Source organism: Chinchilla lanigera, unplaced genomic scaffold (assembly GCF_000276665.1).
Source record: "Chinchilla lanigera isolate Chin_1 unplaced genomic scaffold, ChiLan1.0 scaffold00005, whole genome shotgun sequence".
NCBI classification, from domain to species: Eukaryota; Metazoa; Chordata; class Mammalia; order Rodentia; family Chinchillidae; genus Chinchilla; species Chinchilla lanigera.
Window position 1 is genome coordinate 34,575,756 of NW_004955406.1, and position 12,612 is coordinate 34,588,367.

Consider the following 12,612-nt stretch of genomic DNA (forward strand, 5'->3'; position numbering starts at 1 on the left):
CGCCGCATGGGCTCCGCCGCCCCGGCCGCGCGGGCGCCGCCGTAACCAAGAAACTTGCGGCCGCGGCGGCAACAGGTCTTTGGTTTCGGGACCCGAGGAATTTAAGCGAAGGCCCGCCTCCTGGCGCGCGCTTATTGGCGGCATGGGTTATTTATCCTTCGCCGATTGGTTCGATCTAGCTGTCAGGATTCGGCAGCAGCCCAGTTTAGAAAAGTGAAGTTCCCTGGGAGAGATCGGGTGGTGGGAGAATACGGAGAGAGTACCAGGTGGATCGAGACGGACAGGGAGGGTGAGAGACTTGCTGCAGAATGAATTCTAGCGAGTCCCGGGAGTGGAAAATGTCGGAGGGAGGGTTTCGCCGGGCAGTGGCAAGCAGCGGTGGCAACGGTGGCAATGGAAAAGAAATACATTGGAAAATCGAGAGCAAAGCCAGAGAGAGAAAGGGGAACCCAGACGCAAAAGGAGAAAAGCGAGAAGACCAGATGGCCCCGCAGTACCGTCAGAAAGTGAACTCAGCCTAGAGGATGTTGTGGGAAATGGAAAGAATTCTTTTTGCCTCTTTTTTTTTTTTTAATACTGTAGGCCCTGGTAGATGATGTGTCAACAGGTGAATCGTGTACTCACCCAGATGTATTCCTTGCTAGCGTTAAATACTCAAAATATACTTATTTTACAGTAAAATATATGCCCTGTCCTTTAACAGTTCTGGTGACTCAGTTGAGTCATCAGAAATATAGTACAGAATAAAATGACTTTTTCTTTGAGATTACTGATGTCAAGAATGCAATTAAAAGAACCATCAGATAACTATAGTTTGTAGAGCGTTATGTACTTTGTAATACATAATTAGACTTTAGTTCTTCTTTCAGATACAGTGCACGTTCCCACTGACAATAGCAATGTGTCTTAAGTTGCATTACAAGAGAAAAGTTCAGAGTATGTGTGTTACAAATGTGTTCTGTGTAGGGCCATGAGTCCTGTGATCAAAGAATGGCACAGTACTTGTACTCACAGAGCTATGGCAAGTTTGGAACAGCCGGCAACACCGAAAACGGGAACAGTTGAACCAGACATAAAATTAAGCCTCTCATGCTTTGTGGGATTTCCTGCTAAATGGATGCGCAGATTTCTTGGGTGTAACACTTGGCAAAGGTTAACACACCTTTGGTTGTTGGAATTGGTTAACATACAACCTAAGTTACTTCATTTTCAGAGGAAGGAATCTTTCGCTACCCTAGGAGAGATCAGTTCACCATTTGCTTCACCCATAAAACCGCAGCATCCTGTATTTGATCCTGGACTGGGAACTTTCCTGGTGTGGGGGAGCATTGTTAGAGCTTTTCAACTTTAGCTGCGGGAGGAGTCAGAGGATTAAACGTACGGGGCGCGTACGAGGGCGGTTGCCGAAATAAAAGGGCGAAGGAACTGCTTAAGGAGGCTGGTTGCGTTTTCGAGAGGTGGGGGAGGAGGGATAGGGAAGCTCGAGGACCCTCCCAGAGGTGCCAGCCCTAGATTCCGCTCTCCGGCGGGAGGCCCCGCCCTATGGCGCGCTGACGGCCCCCGCAGCCAATCAGCGGCGAGGACACCGCGGCTCTCACTGGAGAGGGTGGGTACTTCCTACTCAGGCGCTGGGCTAGGCGGAGGGAGCACGAGTTCGTGTAGCGAGGATGTCGGCGCGAGGGGGACACCAGGCTAAGACATCGACTTGTGAAATCAGTACGGGAAAATAAAGAGGGAGTGGGTTCAAGTTTCTTCTGAGCCCTCCTAGGTGTGTCATTGCGCGATCTGGCTGATTCTTAAACTTACCATTTTGACTGAAACTGTAGGAGACAAAAAAATGAAACCCGCCAGCAAACTAAATATAATCTGGTTGAGGTTTTAGTCTGAAATAATCTGAAGTTGAAAACCAAGAAAATGTTAGAAGCTAAATGGTTAGGTGTTTTCAGCCACCTGGGACTCTTGCCACGGTTGAAAAATCTTACCAGTTTAAAAAGTGAAGACTATATATATCCAGGCATACAGAGTCATTTTATAATCAGAACTACTATTCAGGTACTTACTGTTTCACTATCTCTTCTTTTCTCCCTCACACGTTTTCCTGTCTGGACAATTTCACCAGTTTGTCTCCAGCCCATTAAAACAACACTTACCCCAGGAATGAGGAAAGCATGCCTGGTATGATGGCAACATACTAGTGGAGGAGGGGTGTTTAGGCTAGTTATTAACATATCTGATTAATATATTAAAAATCAGCATTGTAGTTTTCAGTGACCAGACGTGCTTAGCTGTTATAGTTGGTATGAATAAGTATTTAATCTTCCTGCCTCTACACCCCAGTCCCAAGCATCTGGCTGTTGGAACTGAAAATTTTAAGCTCAGGTTTATTATTAACATTTAAGTATTAACTATTATGCATTTATTGAGCTGTAGGTTTTTTCTAACTTAACTATATGATCTGAGATATTGTTCGAGACATCTTCACTCATAGAGCCAGAGACTGTTTCTGATATTTTAAAGTCCGTCTATATATTATTACTATTACTAATGTAGCCACCAATCAGGACATCTGAAGAGGATATTGGTTACTTGATGTAGTTTTGGAAAATAAATTGCTGAATTATGTGATTAATTTTAAAATTCCTTTTAAATTTTGTTTCTTTGATTTTAAGAAAAATGGGATTTGGTATTTAAAAAGTTTACAATGTATATTCAGTTGCACAAAGCACTCCTTCTCTCTCCCCATTCCTGGTTTCATCAAAAGGAAACTCTTTGTCCCTTCAAATATTTGAGTATTGTGTGGGCGGGTATTTTATTACATCATTTGTAAAACATGGTAGCAAACTTAATGTAGTACTTTAGGATGTCTTAGAAGTGACATGTATGATTGTTATTTATTCTGAATTGCTTTAGTAGCAGTTATTTTATCTGCTTTCTATACATAACAAAACGTTTTCATAAATACTTGTACTTTTGAAGTTGTTTCAGTTTAATTCCCTCTCCCCCATTTTTTTCATCCATGACGAGTACAGATTAATAACATTCGTTTACATAATTGTAATCAAGTATTGTCTGTGCATTTGTAGAATATAATGACAGTTCAGATTTTTTACTCTGATGCCATTTACTCTTAGAGTTGTAAAACCGCTGATTTATGAGTAATTAAGTTTGATTATCCCTCTATATCATGTTTTCACAAAATATTTTTTCGTTGTAAAGAAAATGGGTAGAGACTATATTTCATGGTTTTTCATAAGCAATGGGAATGAGGACAGGTACTCAGGAAGCATTTTTGTGTTTTTTGAGTAGGATAACTTTTTAAGTTTTATGAAAATAATAGCTCTGTCATACAATTTGTGTAGTGAGCTTATACAATTGCTTTGTGGGAAAGCTGTCCAAAGGGATAAGCAGTGTGTAAATGAACCAAACTCTTTAAAGTGGCTAATAAAAATTTATAAATGTTTTCTGTTACTTAAGGGAAATAAGGTTTTTTGTAAATTGCCAGAGGTTATTTGCTGAAAGTTGCTAAAGGCTACTTTTTCATTCCAGGCTGCTTTTGTATAGAACAGGAGTTCACTAACTTTTTCTTAATGGGCAGGTAGTAGATGTTTCTGCATTTGTGAGCTGTACAAGTAGTCTTTGTTGCACTGCTGCCTCGGTAGCCAAAGACAATTCTTGTACAAGTAAACATAGTTGTGTTTCATCAAAACTTTATTAATACAAATAGGCAGTTGACTCTTTTCTGCTTTAGAAGAACATACCAAAGGTTTGATTCTAGGTCTTGATATTTGGGGTGATGTGGATTTTTCTAAAGCAGTGTTATGTAACTTTTTTTTTGTCCTCATACCCTTGTGACAGTTTGTTGATCTTCCCCAATTCCTTTAGTATGATACCCAGCAGTGCATTCTCAGTTTTTGTGTTTTCTTTCAGAGGTGATAAACACATACATCTCTCAGGTTTACACACCTTCCAGATTTCTCCAGCACTCTTTGCCCCTGGGAGATCTCAGATTGAATGAATGTGTGCCTGCCTTTGACTTCTGTCACTTATACAGCGAATTTCTGGCACAAGTAAGAAAGTGGGCCTTTTTTTTTCTTTTTAAGAAAAATAGACCTAATCTTCCATAGAAGACTATTTTCTACTAAACGTCATTTTTTTCCAGTGGAAAAAATACTACTGGAAAAGAACCATGCTTTAGAGGCCTAGAGTTGGTGGCCTTAGGGGTGGAGATACTTTCTCCCTTTGTTCTAAGGGTTAGTTGTGGGCTGATGAGGTACAGCTACTGAGGTGCAACGAAATGGAAGAGAGTAGAAAGTGAAACACCTTTGAAATGACAGGGTAAGGGCTGGGGATTTAGCTCAGCGGCAAAAGCGCCTGCCTGGCAAGCGCAAGGTCGTGAGTTCGGTTCCCGGTGCCGGAGAAAAACCAAAAAAAAAAAAAAAAAAAAATTAAAAAAAAAAAAATTTAGAAATGACAGGGTAGAAATTTTCAGCATCTCCAGGAATGGGTTCTGGCTGTATGGGACTTTTTACCTCTTAACCCTAAGGGAGGCCAGGTGAGGACCTGCCTTATTTCAGAGTTTCTTGGGTAGTTGCTTCCAGCTACATGCAGCCTCTTCTCTTTTATCAGACCCTCCTGTACATATCTTACCTTTTTCTCTGTTTCTATGATGTGAGAATAACTAGGCATAATGCCTTAGGTTTGTTTGTTTTCTATTTTATGATCTTGGTTAGGTTGCCTTAATTTGTTCAGTCTGGTTTTCTCAACTTATGTGAGGTTGCTTTGAAAAAAAATGGAAATATCTTTGTAAATGTGCAGTAATGATTAAGTGAATTTCATTTCACCTATTTTGCTATTTTTAGAGTCTTTGGTGGTAGGAAACTTCTGTTAGCAGTTTTTTCTGCTGACAGGTCTTATATTACCTACTCTGCTTTGGCTCAGTCCTGCCTGGACAATGTGCCTCCCAATTCTGATGTTTGTAGTTTCTCTACTTGAATTCTTTCCTTTTGCCCTGTAATTTCCATAGTCATAATTTAATGCTTCCCACATTTGACTTAATGTTTCTACAACTTTTTTTTTGGAGGATGGGAAAAGGCAGTAATGCCTGTTCTTCAGGTAGATAAAACAACTGGAGTCTTGGGACTTGTACAGTATTCTAGGCCAGTGATGGTGAACCTTTTAGTACTTTCCATGATACACACAATCCACTGTGGTACAGGTACCGTAGATTTGCCACCACTGTTCTAGGGTACAAAAAGACAAGTTGCAACAAGTTCTTTAAATGCTGATGCAAAAATGACAAAATTAAAAATGTTATTTCTAGTATAGTTACAATTATGATCCTTTTTTATTGAAATGTTTTCCCCATATCCACACATTTACTTAGGTGAATTACTGTAATTTTTATTGTATTTGTAATCATAATAGAGCCACATGTCCTCTATTATAATATGATTGGGAAAACTGAATAGAGCTGGTTATGAAAAATTATCATGCCTTCAAAATACAAGAACTCCAAATCTTCTATTACCTGTTTATTTAGTTATTGTTTACCTGTAGTAGAATAATATGCTGTGTTTATATACTATCATAAAGACACCCAGAACTAGGTAATAGGTAATTTATTTTAGGCATGTAGTATGTTCTTAATAAAAGTTTATTTTTGAGCATTGTTTGTAAACCAGCAAATACATGTGAGTTGAAAGATAGTATACAGAGCATGTTTTTTGATGGATTGGTGTTATAGAAGTTTATTCACATATCTTATGGCAACCTATAAATTCACTTTGTTTTTTTTACACTATTTGAACATGTTCAGAATAGTATGGTGGGTGTGGTATTCAGTGAAAATTGGCATTTCTTCCCATTTTTAAAGTACACCTAAATAAAATTTTAATAAGATTTTTATATTTCATAAATATTTTGATTGTTGAATGGCATAGTGTTTTCCACTTCACTTTGTTGTTTTATGACTTTGAGGGTTTAAAATATCAGCTAATAATAACAATTATCTGCTCTTCCCATTTATTCTTCTATTTTCTCTTTATTTGTGGAGTATTTTTTTTAGTAGGAAGAAATTTATTACATAGTACTTAATAGAATTGATGGCTATGTGGGTGGTCAAGCTTACAGCAAAGTGTCTTAATACTAGGCCAGCAAGGAAGTTGCTGCTGCTGCTTTGAGCAGAAAACTGCCAGTCTAAACCAGATAAAGTCACTGTCCAGATAAAAACACAGTTAAGATAGGGAAATTCTAGGGGCCCCACAACTATACCTAGACTTTCGTTGTAGACCAGGAAATGAGTACTATGGGCCCTGGATCTTAACACCTGTTTTAGTTTCCTAGGACTGCTGTAAAATATTGCCACAAAATGGGTTGTTTCAAACAACAGTTTATATTCTTACAGTTCTGAAGGACAACCATCAGAAATCAAGGTGTTTTGCAGTGCTTTGCTCTCTGTAAAGGCTGGGGAGACTGTACCGTGCCCATCTGATACCTTCGCATGTTGGTGTCGCTTGTTGGCTTTTCCTGCCATATAGACTTAATCACTCCAGTCTTGGCATATAGTCTTAATCACTCTATGGCACATGGCATTTTTCATGCGTGTGGCTGTGTCTCTTTTTAGGAGGACACCTAATGACTTCATCTTTACCTCTGATCATTCTTGCATTTAGAATTTAACAAGCAAAATTTATACCTTTTTATTCAGAATCTTTACAAAAGATTTTCAAATTTCTGAGTTTTTTAGTCTTAACAGCTGATTTTAAGCTTGTGCAGGGGTTGTATCTAAGAGATAAAAACACTCTAGTTATGTTGTGCATTTAGAACAGACAAAACTCTATTGCTACTATAAAGGGGATGTTCAAAAATTAATTCTTCCATTTTCCCTTAAGCAGAGAAATAAATACTTTCAGAATTAGAAGAAAACTTAAAAATTGTCTGAACTATAGACTTACCAATATATATTCCACTAGATTCCATGTTTCCCAAGTCTTCAATCAGAGTTCTTGGTGGTGGTTCCTTGTTTTGTAACAGTAATAATACCTATGTATAAGTTTAGTAATGTCCTTGATAATAGACACAGTATGGGTTTTACTTCTCATGAATTAGCTGAAACTTATTTTGTTCATGGTACATTCTCAGTAAAGATTTGCTTATAGAGTGATGGCATTCTACTTTTGATTGCCCATCTGTGGGCTTTGAAGATCTTATTAAGTCAGCAAGTATTTGAGCGCCTGTTTGTCTCTTTGTGAAGTATTTGTTACCTCAGCAATGCTTGTTATAGCTTCAGCTTGAATAGGATCAAAAAAGGAAAAGAAATTACCAATATGGAAGTAGTCCTAAGAAGGAACCCTTACTTAGAGGAAGTAGCTAGGATAGTGAAGGTCAGAAAGTTTGTGGGTGGCTACAGGATTGTGTGGGAAATATTACATAAAAGCGTATTTCATTATTTCAGATACCTTGAGTCACAGGAATCAGGCATCGTTCTTTCTCATTAATCATTTTAGTATGGAAAATAACATGCTTCCATTGCTTTATGTGTGATTGATATTTTTTGTGAACCCACTGACCATTTTCTTCCTCTAATTTCTTTTTCTTTTCATATGATTTAGAGATTATGAGTGCTTCAGTTTCTTTTATCTTGGTGACATGCTTATCTCTTAGAAATTGGTTCTGCTGTATCTCATGTGTTCCATATTCTGTGACAATTCTCCCTTGCAAAATAGAATGATTAGAAATGTCAGATCAGTTTTAGGGGATTTTTTTTTTCATGATTCCTTCAAGTTACATCTATTTGAACGCTGAAAATAATTTTGATAAAATTTGTGTAGCTGTTCAAAAATTCTTCTTAATCTGTGGTCGTCAGAGTACCCCTGTCAGAGATTCTGATTTGATAATCATGAATGTTGGTGTTTTGAAACAAGTACTGCTGATAATTTTTATGCACAGAATTGGAAAGAGTGCTCTATTATGGAAACTTGTATTACAGATAAGCAGTGCAGATGATTCTAACACCTGCTACTCAGGCCATCCCCAAAATACTTTTTTTTTCTGCTTTGCTTTATTTTATATTAAGAGTATTTTTCTACTGTTGACATCTTTTCTAGCAGGGGGTGTGCTTTGGAGTAGCTTACCCCTAATAATCAGGCTGTTCTGGCATGCATAAACATTGTCTCAGTTAAAAATATGGATAGGGTATTGTGAAATCACCATTGTAAATTAATTGTAATTAGTGAACATATATACTTTATAAATAACAGTTGAGTAATAACAAGAGTGAGCATTCCACCTGATGATAAAAGGTGAAGGAAAATAGTATATCTAAGTGTTTTAGTTTGATCCTAACTGACCTTCCCCTTGTTAGTGTACTGCTTGTGCTGTGTGCTGTTCTCACCATTTTTGACATTTTTACAAAATGTCTTAAGCTCAGTGTGAAAGCTTACCATGTCCCTTATTCCTGAGGTGGTTTGCTTTCTGCGTTAAGGCAAAAGCCCTTTGCCTTGCCACATAGTTTTTGTCTCCAGTTACCAGTGCTGAGACCCACCTGTAGTTCTCTCCTGTGTCTTGTTCCACAGCTTGGTTATGCCAAGCTCTCTGCCTTGAATATCTGGCCATGCTGGAAAGTATTAAAAAACATTATGATGAGTAAACTGTTCCTTTTTCCATGACTATCTTATTTCCATTTGTCCTTGATAATAAGTCATTAGTACTTGAAACCCTTGTAACTTCCCTCCTTGTCAGCAGATACAGGCTTTTGCATACAAATGATACTCTTTATTCAAAAAAGCCTATGTGGTAATGTTAAAACTTTTCTAGATTTTTTTTTTTTAATTTAGAGTCTTTAAGTACAGCTCATTTTTGTTTAGGGCCATTTCCTTCAGATACATCTTGAGAGTGTTCAAAAGATAAACAGTTGACTGCACAGCTTTTGCTGCTGGACTCAGTTTCAAGTTGAAGTGAGGGTTTCTGAACTTGGGAGTCATATTTGGCTGAAAGCAGAAGACAGATCATATGATCTGCAAGATGGATAGTTCTGTGATCGCCTTCCTTTTATGATCCTACTTTTTCTTTTCTTCCATGTTCCCGCTTGGCTGCACCGCTTATAGGCCACAGAAAGAAAAGTTTGGAGGTTGTTAGTAAGTAGCTGAAAGTGAGCAGAAATAATAATTAAGGAGAAGTGAGAAAGGAAAACATAGAGAGCAGTGGCATTTTCAGGAGTTGATAGAGAGATGTAACTATCATGATAAAGTAGTAGGAAAAAAGAAATCTTAACAAAAGGGAGGGAAGGATGAAAAAAATTTAACTCGTGTGTTGTTCACTCATTTCAAGTTTGTTCTGAGATTTTTATTATAAAATTAACTGTAGGTGTATAGGTTGTACCAGTGTTGTGTTAGTGTTCTTAATAGTTCAAAATGAAAGTGGTCTATCCTTACTGCTTAGATTTATGCATTAGTTTTTTTTTTAAATCTACATTTTATAGTGTTTTTTAAGTAGATACAGGTACTGCTTAGTAATCTGTACATATATATTGGTTGATCATGGAAGGAAGGTAGTTTTCAAACAAGTGATGGTCAGAGAAGTTTATCTCAATTTTGCTTGGAGATGTCAATTTGCCAAATTTAAAAAAAGACCTACAGAGCCCCACTGTCAGATATTTAGATTATTCTTTGAGTCTGGAAGACTCATCATAGTCCATATCAAAGCAAATACCTAGTTTTTATACTTTTAAAAATATTTCAGTCTTGATTAATTATAGAATATGAGAATACATGAAGGACCTGACATTGTATCATACTGCCTGGCTCACCCATATTTTAATGATTCCATAATGGTGCCTCTGCCTTCAGCCTGATCTTAATTTATCTTCCTAGATTTATTTGTATTTTCCCCTACACTTTAGTCACATGTAGCAAGCTAAGTTTTTTTAAAAGAAGTTTTGTACCCTTTCTGGGTGTTCTTTATTTGTATGATTTTTTTCTTCCGGCTTTTACTGTTTCCACACTTCAACTATTCCATCTGTTTATTAAAAAAAAATTTCCATCCTTTAAAGTCTTGCTCAAATAATATAGAAAACATAAAGAAACTTTTTATTTATATTTTTAAGTTTTTATTTTAAAGAGAGAAATAAAAAAAGAAATAGAACCTTTAATTTCTTCTGCCTCTTCAGACCTTTAGTATTTTTTGTTTCTCACTGTAGATGTACTTTACCATCCTTCCTAGAGTATAAGCTTCTGGAAGGTGTGAACCATGTCCTGTACATATTTGTTTTTGTTTTTTTTTCCCGGTACTGGGAATCGAACTTACGACCTCACGCTTGCCAGGCAGGCGCTGTGCCGCTGAGCTAAATCCCCAGCCTCCTGTACATATTTGTTTCCTCTGTGGATTAGGACCATTCTTGTCGGGATGACTGCTTCTCAGAGACTATGAAACAGGAGGTCTGGGCAGGTCCTGGCAGTGAGAGAACATTCAGAACAATTGAGCATTTGGTGTCAGCAAAGTCTAGGCGAACTGCCAAGAACAAGACCCTGCAAGGCCCAGAGAACACCCCAGGGCATAAAGATCTGATTTGTGAGTGGTCACTGTCAGGACATTCAGGCAAGTAGTCTGAGAAGGCTGAGTCTTTTTTATCTGAATTTTGAATTTTAAGTTCTAAAAGCTTTCCAGTTGGGTGAGATGGGAACTAGGACACTGAAAAACAGATGTGTCTGACATGGGCTGGATTCAAATGGTGGGCTGCAGAGTCCAGATAGAATCTTGTTTGGTGATTAGGTGTAAGTTAGAGGTAGAGACAGCAAAGAATAAAATAAGAGATGAGTTCCTGGAATGGACTGGTAGGTGCAGTCACTACCACAGACACATTCAGCTACCTTATCTTTGACAAATGGGCCGAAAAGGTTAACTGGAAGCAAGATAGCTTCTTTAATAAATGGTGCTGGAAAAACGGGCTTGCCAAATGCTGAAGACTGAAACTAGACCCATGTCTATCTCCATGTTCTAAATTAGAGTCAAAATGGATTAAAGATCTCAATATTAAAACAGAAACATTAAATCTACTGGAAGAGAAAGTAGGTAGCAATTCTGAAGACATAGGGGTAGGCAGAGAGTTCATGAACAAAAAACAAACTGCCCAGGACATTCTTCAAAGAATCAATAATTAGGATCTCATCTTATTGAAAAGTTTCTACACATCTAAAGAAATCACCAGCAGAGTTAAAAGAAAACCCACAAATTGGAAAAAATTTAAGCCAACTGCCCCTCAAAGGACTTCTATCTCGAACATATAAAGAATTAAAAAAAATCTGTCCCCCTAAATTCAGAGACCCAGTCCAAAAATGGGCATCTGAGATGAATACACATTTCTCAGATAAAGAAATACAGATGGCAAATACATGAAAAAATGTTCAACATCATAGTCATTTGAGAAATGCAAATAAAAACAACACTGAGATTCCATGTTACTCCAGAAAAAATGGCTATCATCAAGAAATCAACCAACAGTAAATGCTGGAGGGCCTGTGAAGAAAAAGGAACCCTCTTCACTGTTGGTGGGAGTGTAGACTGGTGAAACCATTGTGGAAATCAGTCTGGAGATTCCTCAGTAAAATAGGATTAGAGGTCCCATTCAACCCAGCTATTCCTCTTCTGGGTGTTTTCCCAAAAGAACTGAAAGCAGCAAACCACAACAATGTGTGTGCACCCATGTTTATAGCAGGGCAGTTTGTAATAGCTGAATCGTGGAAACAGCCCAAATGCCCATTAATTGAGGAATGGACAAAAAAGATGTGGTGTTTTTATATAATGGAATATTACTCAGCTATAAAAAAAGACAAACTCAGGGTTTTTATAATTAAATGGTTGCCACTAGAGACCATACTCATAAGTGAAATAAATAAGTCTGAATGTGTAAACATTGTATTGTCTCCCTAGTATAAGAACCTAAAAGAGTAAATGAAATCTAAAAGGTACATTAGATAGTGAGAAAGGGAAAAAAATGGCTCAAAAGGAAAGAATGACTGGGATGAGGGAAAGTAGAAAATAAAGAAGAAAGGAAAAATACACACACACACACACACACACACACATACATACATACATACAAGATGGCCGGGATAACTGTACTATTAATTTCTATTGCTTTTTTTTCCTATTGCTTTCTTGAAGTGAACATTTGACATCTAATTGTTTGATCATTCTTACATGTCTGTATTTGTTTAGCAGAATAACCAATGTGAAGATAACATGCAATACAGCAATCATTGTTAATTTCTTTTCACCTCATCTGAAATTCTGTATTTTATGTTGTTTCATTTATGTCTGTATGTTTGTTCATATGTTTTGATTCTTTCATCTCTAAAAATAAAATAAAAAAAAAAGAGATGTGTTCCTGGAATTAATACATGAGGTTAAAACAGAACCAGAAGTCAGATTAAATTAGTTTGAAGCTGATTTACCAGATTGTTCACTGAGTGTCCTTTAATTTCCTTTCCTTAGAGGTCAGCTTATTTTTAGTTCAACATATGTGATCTGGCTTTTGATAGATTTGTGGGAACTTTTCTGTCCATAAAAGTTGTTCACTATCCGCCAGATTAATCCCATTTTGTTATTCTAATAGAA

The 12,612-nt window shown here is 37.3% G+C and overlaps 1 protein-coding gene across 1 annotated transcript in view; it reads left to right on the plus strand.

Annotated features, from left to right (window-relative positions):
- Nek7 (NIMA-related kinase 7) overlaps positions 1 to 12,612 on the plus strand; it is a gene marked incomplete in the record, with an annotated part of 138,733 nt that overhangs the window by 464 nt on the left and 125,657 nt on the right.